We start from the raw sequence: 17,970 nt of genomic DNA on the forward strand, positions 1-17,970 counted from the left end.
CGCTCTGCCCAGAAACGGCGTCCGCCCCCAGAAACGGGGAGGTGGCTCCTGCCCCGGCCCCGGCTGCCCGAGCGTGGGGCTGACGTACGCATGGGGACGGGCAGGAGGAGCCGTCACAGCGTGCTCCATCCCTGGTCTAACACGGCTTTGCGAAGCATTTGCCATCATGTCTGGAAGGCAGGCTGGGAATCACAGCGGTATCTGATGGAGGAGTTATTTAGAGGGAAGAGACATATGGCGTCTTAAATAAAAAGCACCTACTCGGCGGTTAATCTCCACTTGAAAAGCATCCAGGCCAGGCTCGTGCATCCACCGTGGCGCTCCCTGCCATGCGCCTGCTGGCCAAAGATGCAGATGCTGGGTTAACACCGCGGCTCTGCCAGCCCTGCCAGCCCCGTGCCGGCTCCAGACCCTCGTCCTGCAGCTCTCCCCGGGCTCTTGGGGTGGTGATGAGACATCCGGGCAATCACAGTGTTTGTTTAATGCCAAAGCGATCCCAGCTGCTTTATAAGCAAACAGGAGTAATGGTGGGGGGCAGAAGTTTCTCCCTCTTCCTCTCAGATCTTCTGAGTATGCACTTCTGCTGTGATTTATCCTTGTTGCAACCTCATCGACTGCCTGGGGATGTAAATCAAGCGAACGGACATTGTACCCGGAATTCCACTTATTTATACATAGATTGAAAGGCTATAATTACGGCTGCTATTAATAAATACAGCCTGGCAGAGAGGAGAGACACAGGTGTCCGTCTCCTCGGGGGACAGGGATGGAAACGTCCATGGTGGGAGACGGCCCTGGCTGCCAAGCAAACTTTCCCCGCTCCTCTGGGTGCTAAATCAGCCTCTCCACACAACAGCAATCTGCTGTTAATTAAAGGATACCCAAGGAGGTGACAGCGCCAGCCTGGGTGAAAAGTAAAACATGCAAATGCTTCTCCCTCGCTGCTTGTTTCATCCTGGCGGCTCATCCCCACCTCGGCCCCCCCACGTTCCAGCATCCCTGGCCGGGGACCCGCAGGGGAGGCAGCAGAACGCGCAGCCCACGCCGCTCCTGTCCCTGTGCCGCGGGGACGGCGCGTGACAGCAGAACTGTGACACGCTCGAGGGGACTGCAGCTCTGGCCGCGATGGTGGGCAGGAGATGAACGGCGCTGCTCCCCCTGGCACCGGCGTGACTGGCAGCCTGGGGACAGCAGAGCCCACTCCAAGCGCTCCCCGGGGCCCCGGGGGGAGCTCATTATGGCTGGGCTGGCAGGAGCCGCGGCTCTGCTTTGTGAGCTGTGAAACCTGTGTTTATCCAGCACTCAGCTCCGCTCAGCACACGTTAAGCAGCCCGGGGTGTTGAGCAGGAGGAATGAGAAGTGCGTTACCCGGCCTGCTGCTGAGGCAGAGCTCGGAGACGGGAGGGGAGCGGGGCCCTGGGCTGATGCGTGGCCACAAAGAGTGATGGAGGGGGTCTGCGATGGAGGGGGTCTGCAATGGAGGGGATCTGCGACGGAGGGGGTCTGTGATGGAGGGGGTCTGCGATGGAGGGGATCTGCGATGGATGGGGTCTGTGATGGATGGGGTTTATGATGGATGGGGTCTGCGATGGAGCGGTATCTGTGATGGAGGGGGTCTGTGATGGAGGGGATCTGTGATGGAGGGGATCTGTGATGGAGAGGGTCTGTGATGGAGGGGTGTCTGGGATGGAGAGGATCTGTGATGGGGGGTCTGTGATGGAGGGGGGTCTGTGATGGAGGGGATCTGTGATGGAGGGGTATCTGTGATGGAGGGGATCTGTGATGGAGGGGATCTGTGATGGAGAGGGTCTGTGATGGAGGGGTGTCTGGGATGGAGAGGATCTGTGATGGGGGGTCTGTGATGGAGGGGGGTCTGTGATGGAGGGGATCTGTGATGGAGGGGATCTGTGATGGAGAGGGTCTGTGATGGAGGGGTGTCTGGGATGGAGAGGATCTGTGATGGGGGGTCTGTGATGGAGGGGGGTCTGTGATGGAGGGGATCTGTGATGGAGGGGATCTGCGATGGAGAGGGTCTGTGATGGACGGGGGTCTGCAGGGTCTCCCACCCCCCCAGCCTTCAGCAAGGCTCCTTCTCTGACAAGCTCCTGCACAAACCGCTGCCAAATTGGCCTTCAGCTCAAGGCAGCCGCTGCCTGTTTCATCTGTAAGTTGCCATGTACTTTAACAGCATCTCCCTGATCCCTTGTAATCTCCTTTTTTTCTACCACTCCCAATCATCTCCCTCTCTCACTCCCTCCAGCAGCCGCAGAACCGACAGCAGCCCCGCACGCCCGTTAAAGCTGGAGAGCATCACAGCAACGGCTGTGGTACCGCAGCACCCCCCGCACCCCCAGCATCCCCCAGAACCCCCAGCATCCCCCGGCCGCGTGAGCACCGGTGGCCCCACAGCCAGGCTGCAGCCACAGCCCCGGGGCTTGTCCCTTGTGCCACTTCATGGGGACACAGAGTGCAGCGCAGGGGCCACCGCGTATTTCTGCACAACACCCTTCAGAGGCCGAGAGTGAGAGACATCTAAAATTCATAAATGTCAAAGAGGAAAGGAAGTGAGGACAACTAAATATAGACATCCAAACAGCTCCTCCAAGGCTACAAAGCCCTGTGATATTTGCAGCCCAAGGGCTGCGCGGTCCCGCGCCTGGCGCAGCGTTGGGGCAGCCTGGTGACAGGGGACCCCGTGACCCCAAACCCGCCCCGGAGCCCCCCGGCCCGTGTTCCCGCGGGAGCCGGCGGCTCAGCAGCTCCACAGGTTTCCGTGGGAAGATGGAAGTGAAAACCCCCTGACACTTCTCGGTTGAAAATGCTTTTTTTATCCGTTCCGCAGACATCGTCGTTGTTTACTTCTCCATTCCGCTTCAAGGGGAACAAAAACAGGTCATGAGATGTCTGGTTTTCCTGCAGAAAGGAGATGCTGATTTTTCTAAAGGGAATCGTGTAGCAGAAATAGCTGAAACCCGAAAATAAATCCCGGGTTGTCAGAGTCTTCAGTATCTGCTTTAATTATTAGTCTGGTGGGACTTTCTCAGAGATTATATTTCCACACTGATAACTGTTATCACTTTATTTTATAGCCTCGGCTATTTGCAAGGCAGGAAGGAGCAGGATGAGCGTTGGGAAGAGTTTCAGGACACGTCCCAAAGCAGAAAGCGCTGCCGTTGCTCTGCCCTGCTCACGAGGAGCGTGACGTTGTCCCCAGGGCTGGCGTCCCCGTCCCAGCTCCCCGCGACCAGACCCCCAAGGGCTGAGTGCCGAGACCATACCCAGATCAGCCCAAATCAGCCCAAATGAGCCGGTGTGCGCGGTGCCAAAGGCGACGGGCGGGCAGCCCCGGCAGCGGCGCATCCGCCTGCCGAGTTATCGCATAGCGGGGCGAGGGGCTGGGGTGGCGGGGACGTCCTGCGCAGCACAGCCCCGTCTCGCTGGGCCCCTAATTTTTGTTGGGAAGTTTTATCTTTTTAATTTGTTACATATCGTGCATCATCTGATTAATTATTGCTCCTCTGCAGGGAGGACTAGAGTTTATAGAGCAATATAGCATTAGTGTTGGCTTTATACCCCTCAAAGCCCAGAGGAAGCTCGCAGAGCGCTCGCGCGCTGTTGTGTCGATAATAACGAGTCAGCGCTGGCCCGGGCGGTGGGTATATCAGGAGCGCTTTATTAAAACGTACACAGCGTATGCACCGAACATAAATACGGCCAGGAGCTGCCGAGCCTGCTGTGCAGCATGCAGAGCAGAGCTTTGCCTGTCCCGTCCCTGCCTGTCCCTGCCTGTCCCTGCCTGTCCTTGCCTGTCCCTGCCTGTCCTGTCCTGTCCTGCCTGTCCTGTCCTGCCTGTCCCGTCCCTGCCTGTCCCTGCCTGTCCCTGCCTGTCCCATCCTGCCTGCCTCTACCTGTCCCATCCTGCCTGTCCCTGCCTGTCCCATCCTGCCTGTCCTTGCCTTTCCCTGCTTGTCCTGTCCTGCCTGTCCCTGCCTGTCCTGTCCCTGCCTGTCCTGTCCCTGCCTGTCCTGCCTGTCCCTGCCTGTCCTGCCTGTCCTGTCCTGTCCTGCCTGTCCCTGCCTTTCTCTGCTTGTCCTGTCCTGCCTTTCCCTGCTTGTCCTGTCCTGCCTGTCCCTGCCTGTCCTGCCTGTCCCTGCCTGTCCTGTCCTGCCTGTCCCTGCCTGCTCCCCAAGCCCCGGCCGTGCAGTTTAATTGCCGCGGCGGCCTGGGATGCACCGAGCTGCTCACCGTGTCCTCCAGCTCTGCACGCGCGGAAATAACCACCATAAAATTCCCTTTACAGCCACATGTCTGCCGGCTGAGCGGGAGAGCTCTCCCCGAAGAAGCCTTCCCATCCAGCAAACGACATTAAGGAGGTTGTATAACTGATTGGGGAAGGTGCTGCGGCAGGACTAACAGCAATGAAATGCAGTTGAACATTTCCAGCACTGAGTAAACCATATGTCTTCATAATTTGATTGTGCCCCGGTCCCCCAGGTACCTCCCAGCTCTATTGAACACCGATGGAGTTATTTAGAATCATAAATAATATTATCAAAGAGGGTCTGCTGGGTAAACAGAGTCGCTGTATAAATTGTCGGCGCGCTATATTGATTGTTCTGAGCTGACTATTATGAATTATTCTGTTTAAGGGCCCATGGAAATGACGCCCGGTGTTCTCGAGGCCCTTTGAAGACGGCGCAGCCCTCGGCGGCGTGTGGCCGGGGAGAGGGGACGCGACGCCGGACTCGGGGACACTCTTGGGGGGCCCTGTGAGCACCAGTCCTGGCCAACCCGCCCATCCCAGTGCTTCCCAGTGCCTCCCAGTGCCTCCCAGGACTTCCCAGTGCCTCCCAGTGCTTCCCAGTGCCTCCCAGTGCCTCCCAGTGCCTCCCAGTGCTTCCCACCCCGAACGCTTCTCCCACCTGTTGGCATTTCTTGGCTTTTTGGGCTCATGTCTCTTTAAACAGGGTTTTGTCCCCTGAGATGCAGGAGCTGCTTTCAGCCCTGCCCCAGAACGAGGAGAACTGAGACGCCCTTTTTAACAGAGCTCGCTTTTTTCTCCCCCTCACCTGCATAATACGCTCTGTTAAATTTATAGTTTTTCAATGCCTTTGATGTAGGGGACTCAAAACACTTCCCACTAATCTCAGGCAGCAGTGCCTGCGCCGCTGAAGGCGCTGGCGGGGGATATGGCAGCGAACCAGACGACAATTATTGGCGTTTGGGGCTGGGGCAGCGTGAAGAGACAGCTCATTTGAACATAAATCACGCCATTAAAACGCTTTTGTTCTTCTCTCCCTGCTTTTAGGGCTGCAGGCTCCACGGAGCTGGAGGATCCCAGCGGAGCAGCCGCGCCGGGGGCAGCGTTTGCGGGAGGAGGAGGAGGAGGAGGAGGAGGAGGAGGACGAAGGCGCCTTTGCCGGAGAACCGGTCCCTGCCACCAACCCCAGCAACACCAGCGCGGGGTCTGACCCTTCCGTCTGGCCACACAAACCCCTCGCAAGGTGCTTCCCGCTTAGTAACCAATAACTGACACACGCCAAACCTTGTTTGCATCTGACGGCTGGCGTGGAATGGGCAGAAGTTGTTCCAATTTGAAAGCAAAGGAAAATAGCGCTGTACTTGGCCTGCCACAGATCCAGCGCGGCCGCGGCTGCTCCTCCGAGGGCAGAGCTTTGCCTCCCTGTAATTAATACCGATTTTGCCATAATGCCTTATATTTTAGTGCATTATCTTTCCTCTTTCCCGCCCTGTGAGCTGTGGTTGCTACTCCGCTTTATAAAGGAAGCCCCGTTATTTTCCTGCAGAAGTAGAGCGGGGTCAATTTTCACAGCCCCTCTGCCTTCCAGCATTACCGAATTCACTGTTTCTCACCGATACGGCAGCATTTCTGTCTCTATTCACCTTCCCTTTCTTCCTAAAGCTCAGGAAGCCACTTGCTCATAACCACGGGCTTAGTGTCAGTTACAATCCGCGAAGTCTGAGTGTTCGCTTTCGCTTGGGCAAAAACCAACGCATCCTCGCGCCTTGGTGGGATCAGCCAGGTTTCTTTAGGAATGAAGGCGCTGGGGGCCCCTTGGGGATGCTGATCCGCTCGCTGGGGTCAGGGCGCAGCGGGAATGTGTTCAGGACGGGCTCTGGAGCCAGGACGGGAAGGAGTTAAACCCAGTTAAACCAAGGCAGCCCCGCACCTCGATGTCCAGCATAATTCAGGCCGTTTAATTAGTGTCCCCGGCTTGGTGCGTTCGATAGCGTTTTCCCCCCGGGGAGAAGCGCACCGGCTCACATACATTGCCTGTTATCTTTCAAGTACTGGGAGCAGAATGCTTTTTTCAGTAACCTCATCAAAGGATAAGCCAGGATTCAGATAAGCTTTTCAAGGAGGAAGTCAGGGTTATAATTTTCAGAGACTTCTGAATGTCACCTCCAATTTTCGGCTCTCGCCGTCGGAGCGGCCGCTTTGGGAAGCCACCCAGCCTCAGATATTGAAATGGGGTGACCTGTGGTCTCGGGCCTCCTCAGTTCCTGGCCAGCGTCAGCCTGGCAGATCCCGAGTTGAAAGTGCTTGAGATTTCTGACTTTATAATAATGTGGTTTCTCAGAAGTGCAAATTACAGAGGAATTGGTGCTAAACTCCCCATTAACTATAGAGCCCGAGAAATCCTCGGTGTCCCAAATTACCTGTCACTTTCTCTGTAACACGGCATAATTCTGTCGCTTAAAAAAAAAAAAGGCCATAATTTGAAATTTCAATACAGCCGAGGGCATCAACAAGTGTGTAAGGAATGAGGCTCTGAACTGTCTTTCTGAGGGGACCTTTTGTTATGAACGAGAAATGGCTTTAGGTCACGTTTCCAAGACCCTGGTGTCAGCACCGCAGCTCCCGTCACTTCCCAGCGGCGGGCCGGGCTGGTCCCAGCAGGGAGGAGAGCTGGGTCCCCGGGGCCCCTGCGCAAACACGCTCCGGCCTCGCGTTCTCTCCCTGGAAGCGGCAGCACCGCTGAAGTGCTTTCCCAGGGAGATTTCCCTTCCCCGCTTTCCGGAGCGGTTTCCCTGCCCGGCAGGCGCTCAGGTGAGCTGGCTCAGGTGTGCTGGCTCAGGTGTGCTGGCTCAGGTGTGCTGGCTCAGGTGTGCTGACTCAGCTCCAGCCCCAGCTGCTCCCACTTTGCTATAAATGCCCGGGGCAGAGCCCCAGCTCCCTTTGCTCAGCCTGGGATGGGTCACTGCGGTGCTGCTGGTGCTGGGGATGGCGCCGGGGACAGCCAGGGTGAGTCACTGCGTGCTGGCCGTGGGTGCCTCGGGGTCTCGGGCAGGGGCTGCGACCCGGGGAGCAGATATTCGGTATGAAAACGTGAGTGTTTGGCTGTGGCGGTGGCTCTTCCCCTCAGTGCTGCGTGGCTGGAGGACAGAGCGGTGGCATTTTGGTGCATCTGTCCTCTGCGTGGCTGGTTCTGCAGCCCTAGGGCTCCTTGCTGGTCCCTGGCAATGGATTCAGCCGAGTCAGAGCTCTGGGTGCGCTGGGTTTTCCGTGGCTGGTGCCAGGAGGGACGCAGGCAGGTGCTGTGGCTCTGGTCACAAAAAGCTCCAATCTCAGCAAAACGCTGCGAGCAGCTGCGGTGATACCGGCGCAGCAGGGCAGCGAGCAGCCGGCCCCCTCGGTGTCCCGGTCACCCGGTGTCCCCGTGTCCCGGCGCTGCGAGCACGCGGCTCCCGCCTGGGCAGGGCTGGCAGCGCCCGTGGCCCTTCGTCCCCTCCCTGCTCCTCCTCGCCCGGTGCCAACGCGCAGCCCGGCGCTGCAGACCCGGCCGCCATTCGCTGCCTTCGCTTCCCCTCTGTTTTTTTTCCTTCCCTTTCTCCCTCCTGGCTGAATCAATAATTAAGCATATTCTAAGTAGTGCAGTTTTGCTTGAAAATTTCCATTTGGCTTGTGCATTAGTTGGAGATGAAATATTTAGAGGACAGAATATAGTAATAAAGCCAAGACACATTTTCTGCTAGTATATTTTATTTATTTTGTTTAATAATGAGGTTCTGTGTCTGTCTCTACCCCCTCTGTATCAGTGGCTTTCTCCTCTTCCCCTTTCCTTTGGAGGCAGGAGATAATATCCCCCTTTTAAAAAAATAATAAAGCCAGGCTTGTCTAACAAATCAGGTCCTGTGCTCTGATGTTGTCGGTGTTCAAAGGAGTTTCCCAGAAGGCTCGGGGAGAGGAGCAGCCCGGCATCTCGGCACCGGCGCCCCTGCCACCCGCGGTTTGTCGGCAGGGGAAAGCAAAGGGGATTTCGGGGCTTGAAATATCCGTTCACCGGCGCGAAACCTTTACTGATTCCCGGGAGGGGAAGGGATCCTCTCCACGCGGGAACACAACCCGCCCGGCGCCGTCTCCCCCTCTGTGTTTCCACTTGCGAAATGTATTCTGACTCGCTCGGGGCCTTTCATCTCACCTCTGTCTGCGGTGTCGAGATGGCTGCAAGAACTTATTCCCCGGAGAATTTCATGCATACATTACCCGTGCTAATGGTGAGGCAGGGAGAAAGGGCTGAGAGACGAGTAATTGGCCTTGGGAAGGATATCAGACCCTTCACGTGTTTTCCGTCCCGTCCCCATCCCCTCGGCTGCCGGAGCTGGGAAGCGGCTGCTCTACCCAACAAAACTCCTTGTGACTTCAACCTTCCCTTCCCCCCCATTCTCCTGTTGGGATGCAACAGCAGATGCAAATCCCTCAAACAGAAATTACTCCCAGGAAATTCATATCATGTACAGCAAAGCGCTTCATCCCAGCAGCTTCAAAATATTTCACTGAGATTTTGATCTTTTCTTCAAAACCTGTTTACAGTTTAAAAAAAAAAAAAAAGAAAAAGAAATTAAAAAGATGTGTATGTATTTGCAATGGAGCGTTTCTCAGGAGCGGGCTGGGTGTGCCGAAACGCCTCGTCTGCCAAGGGAAGGAGCTGGGGAGGCAGCGGCCGCGCTGCGGGTCGGGTGTGCTCTGCGGTGGGGATGTCTGTGCTCTGGCCCTTTCTCCGGCAGGGGTGTCCATGCTCTGGCCCTTTCTCCGGCAGGGGTGTCCGTGCTCTGGCCCTTTCTCCTGCAGGGGTGTCCGTGCTCTGGCCCTTTCTCCTGCAGAGATGTCCGTGCTCTGGCCCTTTCTCCTGCAGAGATGTCCGTGCTCTGGCCCTTTCTCCGGCAGGGGTGTCCATGCTCTGGTCCTTTCTCCTGCAGGGGTGTCCGTGCTCTGGCCCTTTCTCCTGCAGGGGTGTCCGTGCTCTGGCCCTTTCTCCTGCAGAGATGTCCGTGCTCTGGCCCTTTCTCCTGCAGGGTTGTCCATGCTCTGGCCCTTTCTCCTGCAGGGGTGTCCATGCTCTGGCCCTTTCTCCTGCAGGGGTGTCCGTGCTCTGGCCCTTTCTCCTGCAGAGATGTCCGTGCTCTGGCCCTTTCTCCTGCAGGGGTGTCCGTGCTCTGGCCCTTTCCTCCCCACACAGCTTTGCTCAGGCTCTGGGGCTGCTCGGTCCCCATGTTCCCCAGCCCTGGCCTGCGAGGAGGGTCTGGGGTCCCACACAGGTTTATAGTGGCTTCAAAAGGCACTTTCTGCTGGTAACACTGACCCCCAAAGCCTCTCAGTCGTTGCTTCTGCTCCACAAAGGTGTGATTAAATAATAATAATAATAAAAAGATAGCAAACTAAAACAACCTCCAGCCTTCTGTTTCAGGTGCGAAGGCGCTTAAGATAACTAATTATTTGCACAGCTTGCCTCGCTAAGCTCTCCTGCGCTTCAGACAAACATGTTGTATACATTTGAACTGGGAAATGAGGAAGGAAGCCGAGCCGCGTTGATCTGCGCGGGATCTCGCTGTGTTTGAGGAGTCAATCCGTTCATCTTCAGCAAATTAGGGGTGCCGAAAGCTGCTATTTTTCTAATATTTGCTCAGGCTCGCGTCTCGTGCCGTGTACTCCCGGGAGGAAAGGCTTTCACGGGAATTGGATCGCTGGCTCTTAGGCTTGGCTCAGCAGCTGGTTTTAAGCCTGGGAGCAGGTTTGGAGCTGGGCAGGGTGAGCAGGAGGAGGATGAATGGTGGGCGCTCGGTGACCGGGGCTCAGGGTGGGAGGAACCTTCTTCCTCCGCTCTTGTACTTAATTCCCAGTAATAGTCCTCCCATTGTTAATATTTTTGTTAAACTCCTGCCTGCTCACAGAGCGAGAGCTAATTATAATAATTAACGGAGAACTCGTGAACTTGTCAAACTGGTAATTATAAACCGCGGGGACCTTTATCATCCAGCGATGCTGTTGAGGAGGGGGGAGCAGGGTGCGGAGCCTCTGGATGAGATCGCAGCCCTGCCCGGGTCCCGGCGCTGGTACCCCCGGCACAAACAGCCCGGCATGGCCAGCCCGGCGCTGGCGCCCCTGGCACAAACAGCCCGGCATGGCCAGCCTGGCGCTGGCGCCCCCGGCACAAACAGCCCGGCACGGCCAGCCCGGTGCTGGTACCCCCGGCTCAAACAGCCTGGCACCGGCACCCCCAGCACAAACAGGTTGGGATGGCAAACACTGCCTGCGAATCCCCCCACTCCGCATCCCCCGTCCCCAGCGGACACCGCAGCGCGCTCACTGCTGCACCAGCGCCTCTGGCAGCAGGTGCTCCAGCGCTGGTTGCCCAGCAAAGAGCTGCTCTTGCCCGCAAGGACCACGCGCAGCTCGTGGATGGTCCTGCCCGTCCCCTGGGCTGCAGCCATGGCCACCACAAAGCCATCTTTTCCCTTCCACGTGCTTCAAACCCCACACCCTGGTCTCCCAGCGGTGCCCGGAGGTTTTTCCTGAGGGTCCTGGATGCATTATTTGGAAACAGGAGCCGTTTCCCAGAGGAGCTGTTTATGCAGCTGTTAGAATACGTTGTATGTTTCACTCTGCACGTGGTATCTTTTAGCTCCATGTGCATGTTCATGTGCACCATTCCCGATGAAAGCAGGAGTAGCAGTGCATTCTTCTTTTGACTTTATTGAAAGCACGAAGCTTGAGATATTCAGGTGAAACAGGGCTTGGGAGGCCCGATTTGCTCTAGGAGGCGGCTCCAGCTGAGCCCAGGGTTTGGGACACGTCAGGAGCGACCTCAGGAGCCGATCCCTGCTGCAGGAAGGTTTTGTTGCCCCGGAAGCTGCCCAGGCTGTGTTTGCCAGGCCAGGATCCCTTCCCGTCCCCGGGGAGGTCTGTGCGCGCAGCAGCGTTGGGCAGCAGCGTTGGGCAGCAGCGTTGGGCAGCAGCACCGCGCTCCCCTCGCTCCGCTTCTCACGTTGCCCGGCAAGTTTTGCTGCGATGTTCTCGGAGTCCTGCGTGCCTGCCGTGAGCTTTCTCTCCCGGACAGTAAACAACAAATGGTCCTTTTCACCCAGGAGATAAGATTGTTCATCTTCCAAAGTCACCGGCACTTGTGACGCTGGGTCTGGAGCAGTTTGAATAATGAGCCTTCCGGAGGACTCGTGTTTCTCTTCGTGTCCTTTTCTTAACAAAGACCTGAGGCTCCCAAGGCAGTGGCGGCTCCGAATGTGACGGGGCTGCTTCTGAAGGGCGCAAGTTACAGAAAAGATTTTCTTTTCTTCCTCCTTTTTTTCTTCTCCACTTTTCCCATTGTATTTCTGTCAGGCGCCGCCGCCGAACAATCGCTCCTTTATAGGAAAATTCCCACCAGGAGCGACACAAACGCTGCGGCGCAGATCCCCTTCCTCCCGTGCCACCGCGATCTTGCAGTGCCTCGCATACGCATTTCAATCTAAAAAGCGAAGCAGAAGTTCCCCGTGTCCTTGCTTTGGTGGCTCTTGTGTGGCGTTTCCCACCTTCCCTGGGCCTCTCTCCTCTTTGCATCTCCCATCTCATGGCCCTGCATCCCGCATCCCTCGAGCATCCCGCTCCGTCCCCCCGCATCCCTCGAGCATCCCGCTCCGTCCCCCCGCATCCCTCGAGCATCCCGCTCCGTCCCCCCGCATCCCTCGAGCATCCCGCTCCGTCCCCCCGCATCCCTCGAGCATCCCGCTCCGTCCCCCCGCATCCCTCGAGCATCCCGCTCCGTCCCCCCGCATCCCTCGAGCATCCTGCTCCAACCCCCCGCATCCCTCGAGCATCCCGCTCCGTCCCCTGCCTTGAGGGGGCAACTGAAGGAACAACTGCTGCTGCTGCCCCGAAAATGGAGACACACGAAAACATAAAAATAATGGAAGGCTTTCTCCCCGCAGCACGGCAGTGACAATGAAATTCTTCCTCCCCGCTTCTTGGAACGGCCACAGGCCGTACAGAAACTCTTCATTTCCCAGCCGCCCAGCTCACAAAACTGGATCTGGAAACTTGAGCCAGGTTTTCCTTCCCTGTGTGCCTTCCAGAATCTGTCACACACCACCCTTCCCCATTTCTTGCGTGACGCAGCCCAGTCTGACACCGGCTCCCCCGAGCGCCTGGCGGGACCACGGGTGACGGGTGTGGGTGACGGATGAGGGTGACGGATGCAGCAGCTGGCACCATCACAGCAGTGCTGGAGTGGAGACCCGCGGGAGGAAACCCCAGGCTGATGGCAGCAGGTGGTCCCGACCAGCCCGCATGTGCTGCGGGGTGCCCATCCCGCCGAAGCCGGGGCAGGGGACGTGTGTCCGGGGCAGGGGACGTGTGTCTGGCCAGGGGAGATGTCCCGGCCGTGCCGCTGCGGGGACAGCGGCTCCTTGGGGGCCGGGCGAGGAGGGCAGCGCGGCTGCCCTTGCCAGCCTGCTGCACCGAGCCAGCGGAGCATTTAAAATACATTAAAGCAGCCCTCCCTTTGAAGTGGGAAACTATTTCTATTTAATCAGAGGGAAACAACTTTTCAAAAGGTTTTTTTTCTTCCCCCCCCTTTACCTTCAGCTGCCTGGCTTCTCCTGTGGATAGTGCCATGAATAAAACATGCATATCCCAATTACATCTTGATTTAATTTCTCTTCTTTGCAAAGCTGATGAACTCGAGTGCTTTCACAAAGACACGAACATTAGCATTCTTTTGTGATGCACAAGCCCATGGAGGAACAAGCGACTGAAAGCATCACCCGCCTCTCCCTCGGCCTTGCGCAGGCTCAGAGGATAAACCCGGCCTGGGATCCTCTCCGGGCAGCGCCTGGGCCCAGCTGAGCCGGGCTGGGTGCTCTGTTTGGTGAAAAAGAGCTTGGGAAGGAGCTTTGAGGTGCCTGTAAGGGAGAGCTGAGCCAACAGCACCGAACCGGAAACAACCGCTGGCAGGTGGACGCGCTGCCGCTGGGTGATGGCCAATGCTGGCCAATGCTGGCCAATGCTGGCCAATGCTGGCCAATGCTGGCCAATGCTGGCCACTGAGGTTTTTATGAGAAAAAACAAAGGTTACTTGGAGCAAAAAGGGTTTACCATCAATTTCCTCGCAACCGCAAGCTCTAAGATAAATAATGACATCTGCACTAATGTGGTCCTGTCCACCATCTCAGGCTCTTGGCGCTGATCGATGCTCTGCAATGGGTGCGGGTTGAGTATAGCGGTCCAGACCACCCGTGGTGCTGCGGCGCGTTCCTGGTCTCCCTGCTCGCTCGGGGCCCCGTCCTATGGAAACAGCACCCTTGTTTGTTTGGCCGTGCTGGAAGCATCTCCGTTGTATGCAGTGACCCTATAGTGCAGCCAAATACGAAATGCTGCTTGCGGAAAAAAATTGGTAAATGGTGTTTCAGTGAAGTTTAATTTGTGCAGAAGGAACGTACCAAAACGCGCTCCCAGAAATGGCCTGTTCGCTCATGGGGAAACGAAACCTCAAAACCCAGGGCGCTTCAAACTTTCTTTGCTGGAGACCTTTTTCTTTAAAAAAAAAAAAAAAAAAGAAAAAAGTCTATAAACCCTTTCAGAACAAATTTCCCCCAGAAAACTGGTTTTGCCCTTCCATTTTTAATAGGGATTTTTAGAATTCATTTCCTGCGCAGCTCTGTATGGAGCTGCTGAAATGTCACCATGGTGATGGTCCTCGTGACATTTCCATTCAGGACTCGCAGCGGCAAAACAAACCCGTGGGCCGGGCAGGGGGGCCGGACCCTCCCCGCTGCCCGGGCCTCAGCTTCCCCGCGCGGTGCTGGCCGCGCAGAGCCCCCGGGGCCGCGCGCCTGAGGGTGCTCGCGAGCATCAAGGTGGTGTGTGCAGGGAGAAAGCAGAGGGTGAAGTGCTTTACCTGTGCAACCAGATAATTAAAACCTGCCCGAAGCACCACCAACCTTTTTCCTTCGTGGCATCGTTCATTATAAAGCCAGAAAGAATTAATTGTGCTGCGTTATCAGATAGAGAAATATATTAATAGCTAGAATGGGAAAGGAGGAATTTGGGGTAAGTTAATCACACTGCACATCCTCAATGACTTACGAAGTAGCTGGGCAGGCTGTCTTGGGCTCGGGTGGCCCTTGAGAGTGCAGGATTCCATCTTTGAGGAGAAACTTGGCAGCTCAAGCAACTTGTGGGTCCCAGGAGCGGTGACGCCTCTCCTGGAGCAGCTGAGCTCCCGGACCCCGCTGTGCGTGTGTCCCGACCCGACCCACGGTGTGTGTGGCGGGGGAACCCTCCGCAGGGTTCATTCGGAGGTGCCCTCGTGCGCGGTGACAGGGCAGAGCTCAATGAAGTTGGGAACTGAAATGTACAATTCCATCAATGTGGGTTTATTCGCCGCGCGGCTGCCGATGCGAGTGTCGCTGAGGAACGCTTGCGATGGAAGTCTGTGTTTCGCCCACCTTGCTCCCTGCCCGTATCGTCCCCCCTGCCTGAGGAGAGCTGGACTCAGTGATCCTAAAGGTCTCTGCCAACCACAAGGATTTCCCTCGCCCCGCGTTGTTGCGTTGCTGCCAGGTTTCTACCCGCACTTGTAAAGCTCCGGGGAGATTTTCACCTCGCTCCGGTGCCACGGTCCTGCCCTTGGAGCTGTCCCTCCCACTCCCGCTGCCACCGTGCCGGGCAGCCGTGTAATCGTTAACAGAGGTGTGATACAGCAGGGGTATAACAATTAATAGGCAAGCCCGGAGCTACACAAATGCAGAGTGACAGCAGCCCTGGCTCGTTTCTAACCCGTGCCTCCGCTACCGTTCGCTCCACAGCGAGACCCGCCGTCCGCTGACGTGTTGTTTCTCCTCATTAATAAATAGCTGCCCAAAACAATTATCCTGCCAGAAACCTTATTCTTTTTACCTATTCGTTTATTTGTTTGCTTGGCCTGTGAAAGGTGCGGTAGAAGGTAACAGCTCGGGGTGTCCGTGTGTTGAGCGCACAGCTGTCCCTTGTCCCTGTGCCCGCCCTGGCACCGCTTCAGAGAAATCTCTGGAAATGGAGCTTTCAGCCCCAGTAAAGAAGGCGTTGCCCCAGCACAGCCTGGTGCTGGTTCTGTGCTGCAGCCCACACCCCTGCTCCGGCATCCCGGGAGCGTCCAGCACATCCATCCCTGCACCCCAGGAGCGTCCAGCACATCCCCGCACCCCAGGAGCACCGGGCTGCAAAGGAGGACAGAAAAAACAAGCCTTGAACATTTGAGAGGTGAAATTGTTTCATTCTTTCCGAAGGTCAGCTGCTTTAAACTCGGTTCAAGCCGCTGAGGCGCCTTTCAGTTTCATTTCTTGTGTTTAATTCTCGCCAGTTCATTAAAGTCTGACCTTCGTGCTCTTGGCAACTGCTCGCGATGGCCGGCGAGAGACGAGCCCTTCTGCTTTTGAAGCTGTTAAACTGCCAGGGATATTTTAGGTTCCTTTCTTAGTATTTCTCATAGCAACTCGTCAGTCGCTATCGGAAACCTTAGCATGCGGCAGGGAGCAGAAAAAGCAGGAGATAACAGGAAAGAATAGAAGAATGAAGCCACCGAACGGCGTTTCTTGTGGGGCGAGGAGAGGTCAGGGAGATTCTGGACAGTTATCTCCCCGATCGCTGAGGGCGCGGGAGCTCCCAGCACCAGCCTGCCCTCAAACAAAGAGATATTTAATTAGCGCCTGCCAAAAGAAAAGGCAAGATAGGTGCTTCGGAGATCAATTCCTCCCAGCCAGCCAGGCCCGCAGATACGTGAAAGAGGAGACTGGATCTTGCTGAAGGGCTGGGCAGGGGGTCTGTGCCAGCCGGGACTGAGACACCCGCGGTGGGCTGCGAGGGGCTGGGGGTGGGGGAAACCCGGCCGTTCTGGGTGCTGCGCCCTGTGCTGCTCCTACCGGGGTAAAACGTCGCGTCTCACTTCTCTGTCCAATTAAACCCGAGGTGGGTCCGGCTCTTCCCTGCCCACCTGGCCAGCGCCGGCTTCGGAAGGTGTTGATTGTGCTGCTGCAGAGACGCGGGTCCCGCGGGATTTGCGGTTTGATAAAAGCACTGGCATGATTTATTATCTCCCATGCCAAGGGAGCCGCATCTCTCTCCAGGTGAAAAACACCCTCTGAATCGGCTCTCTTAATTTGCATAGGTAATGGTCATATCATTAACAGCTCATTAGGAGCAGAGGGTGTGACAAAACAAAATTTCAGAAATGCTGAGCTAGAGAGAACTGCGGTTCCCGCTGGCGAGGAAACGTGGTCGTGATGGTAAGGAGTGAGAGCCTGGGAGACAGGGAAGGGCCACGGGCCATTTGGAGCTTGTGAAATGTGGCGTACGAGGAGCCGTTGGCGGAGCGGAGGTTGGAATTGTCCGGTTGTGGCTGTGGCAGCCCCGAGCTGCGGGTGACGGAGCCCGAGCGCCGTCAAGGTGAACAGGAGGAGATAATTGAATTGTGGCGGGGAGCAGGAGGAGCTGGGGACGCTGCCGGGCAATTCCCAGCCCCTGGCGTCCCCGGGCACGCTGGGACACGGTGCCGGGCCAGCCCATGGCAGCGGGACGCTGCCCAGGAATTACCTGGATAAGGGAAAGAATGGGAATAACGATGAGCTGAGCCTGAGCCAGCCCAGTGAGCAGGGGCTCCTGTCAGGAGAGAGCCTGGAGCCTCAAATGGAGGGAATAAGAAAAATAAAGCAGGTAGAAAAAAATTGGATAAAATATAAATTAAAAAAGAATAGAGGTGGCTTCAATCAATAACCCTTGAATTATTGACTGCTCTTCCCATTACAGTCTCATCCCCCAGTAATCTCGCGGGGAGCTCGGGCGGGGAGGATGGTGATGGCCACGGGGGGAGGATGTGAAGAAGGTGAGGTGGCGGGGGGAGGATGTGATGAAGATGACGGTGATGGCGGAGGGATGATGATGGAGATGAGGTGGTGGGGGGAGGCTGGGGGTGGAGATGAGGTGGCGGGGGAGGCTGGGGATGGAGCCGCTGGTCGCTGTGGGAGCCGTGCCTCCTGCCAGCCCCGGGTGACAGGCCCCTGTGTGGGCTGGCTTTTCCAGAAGCGCTGCGGTGTCAGTGCGCGTAACGGGGCATCGTTACAGCGGAGCCATGTTAAATGTTATCAAAAGCGGGAGCTGGCATGCCGGGCGAGCTGTCACTGTGGGCTGGGGACTTGTCTGAGTGGGGACGGTTGCTGTCCCTTTCGTCACCGCGGGTTCGACAGCTCGCTGTCTCACCCAACTTCCCACGGCGCCGGGTTCCCTGATTGAAGAGGGTGTAGAGGAGAAGGGACCTGCTGCTGCTGCAGTGAAAAAAGGAAAGGAAAAAGTACCTATTTGAAATGACTGATCTGTGCGAAATGACAAGTTCTGGATGAGGGTGCTTCATCCGTACAGCGTGGGCTGAATTCCTGGCCCCTGGGTGCTGCCTGCTGGGGAATTGGATGCTCCCCAGCCCGAGGGATGCTCAGGCTCTGGTGTCACATCTTGCTGTCCGCAGAAACTTCTGAGCTAAAAAAAAATCAGTTTGGAAAGAAAACTTTACTTAAAGAAGCTTCGGGTGCTTTTTTGCCCAAAGCCAGTAACAGCACACTCGGGTTGAAAAGAAAACAGGATCCAGGCTGCTGGTGAGGTGAGGAGGTCTGGGAGCCTCGCAGCTGGGGAGGCACCGTCCTGTGCCC

At 56.7% G+C, this 17,970-nt stretch overlaps 1 protein-coding gene across 1 annotated transcript in view; it reads right to left on the reverse strand.

The window, feature by feature from the left end:
* PAFAH1B2 (platelet activating factor acetylhydrolase 1b catalytic subunit 2) overlaps positions 1-17,970 on the reverse strand; it is a 457,510-nt gene that overhangs the window by 186,243 nt on the left and 253,297 nt on the right. The window lies entirely within an intron of this gene.

Source organism: Patagioenas fasciata, chromosome 24 (genome assembly GCF_037038585.1).
Source record: "Patagioenas fasciata isolate bPatFas1 chromosome 24, bPatFas1.hap1, whole genome shotgun sequence".
In the NCBI taxonomy this organism is placed as follows: Eukaryota; Metazoa; Chordata; class Aves; order Columbiformes; family Columbidae; genus Patagioenas; species Patagioenas fasciata.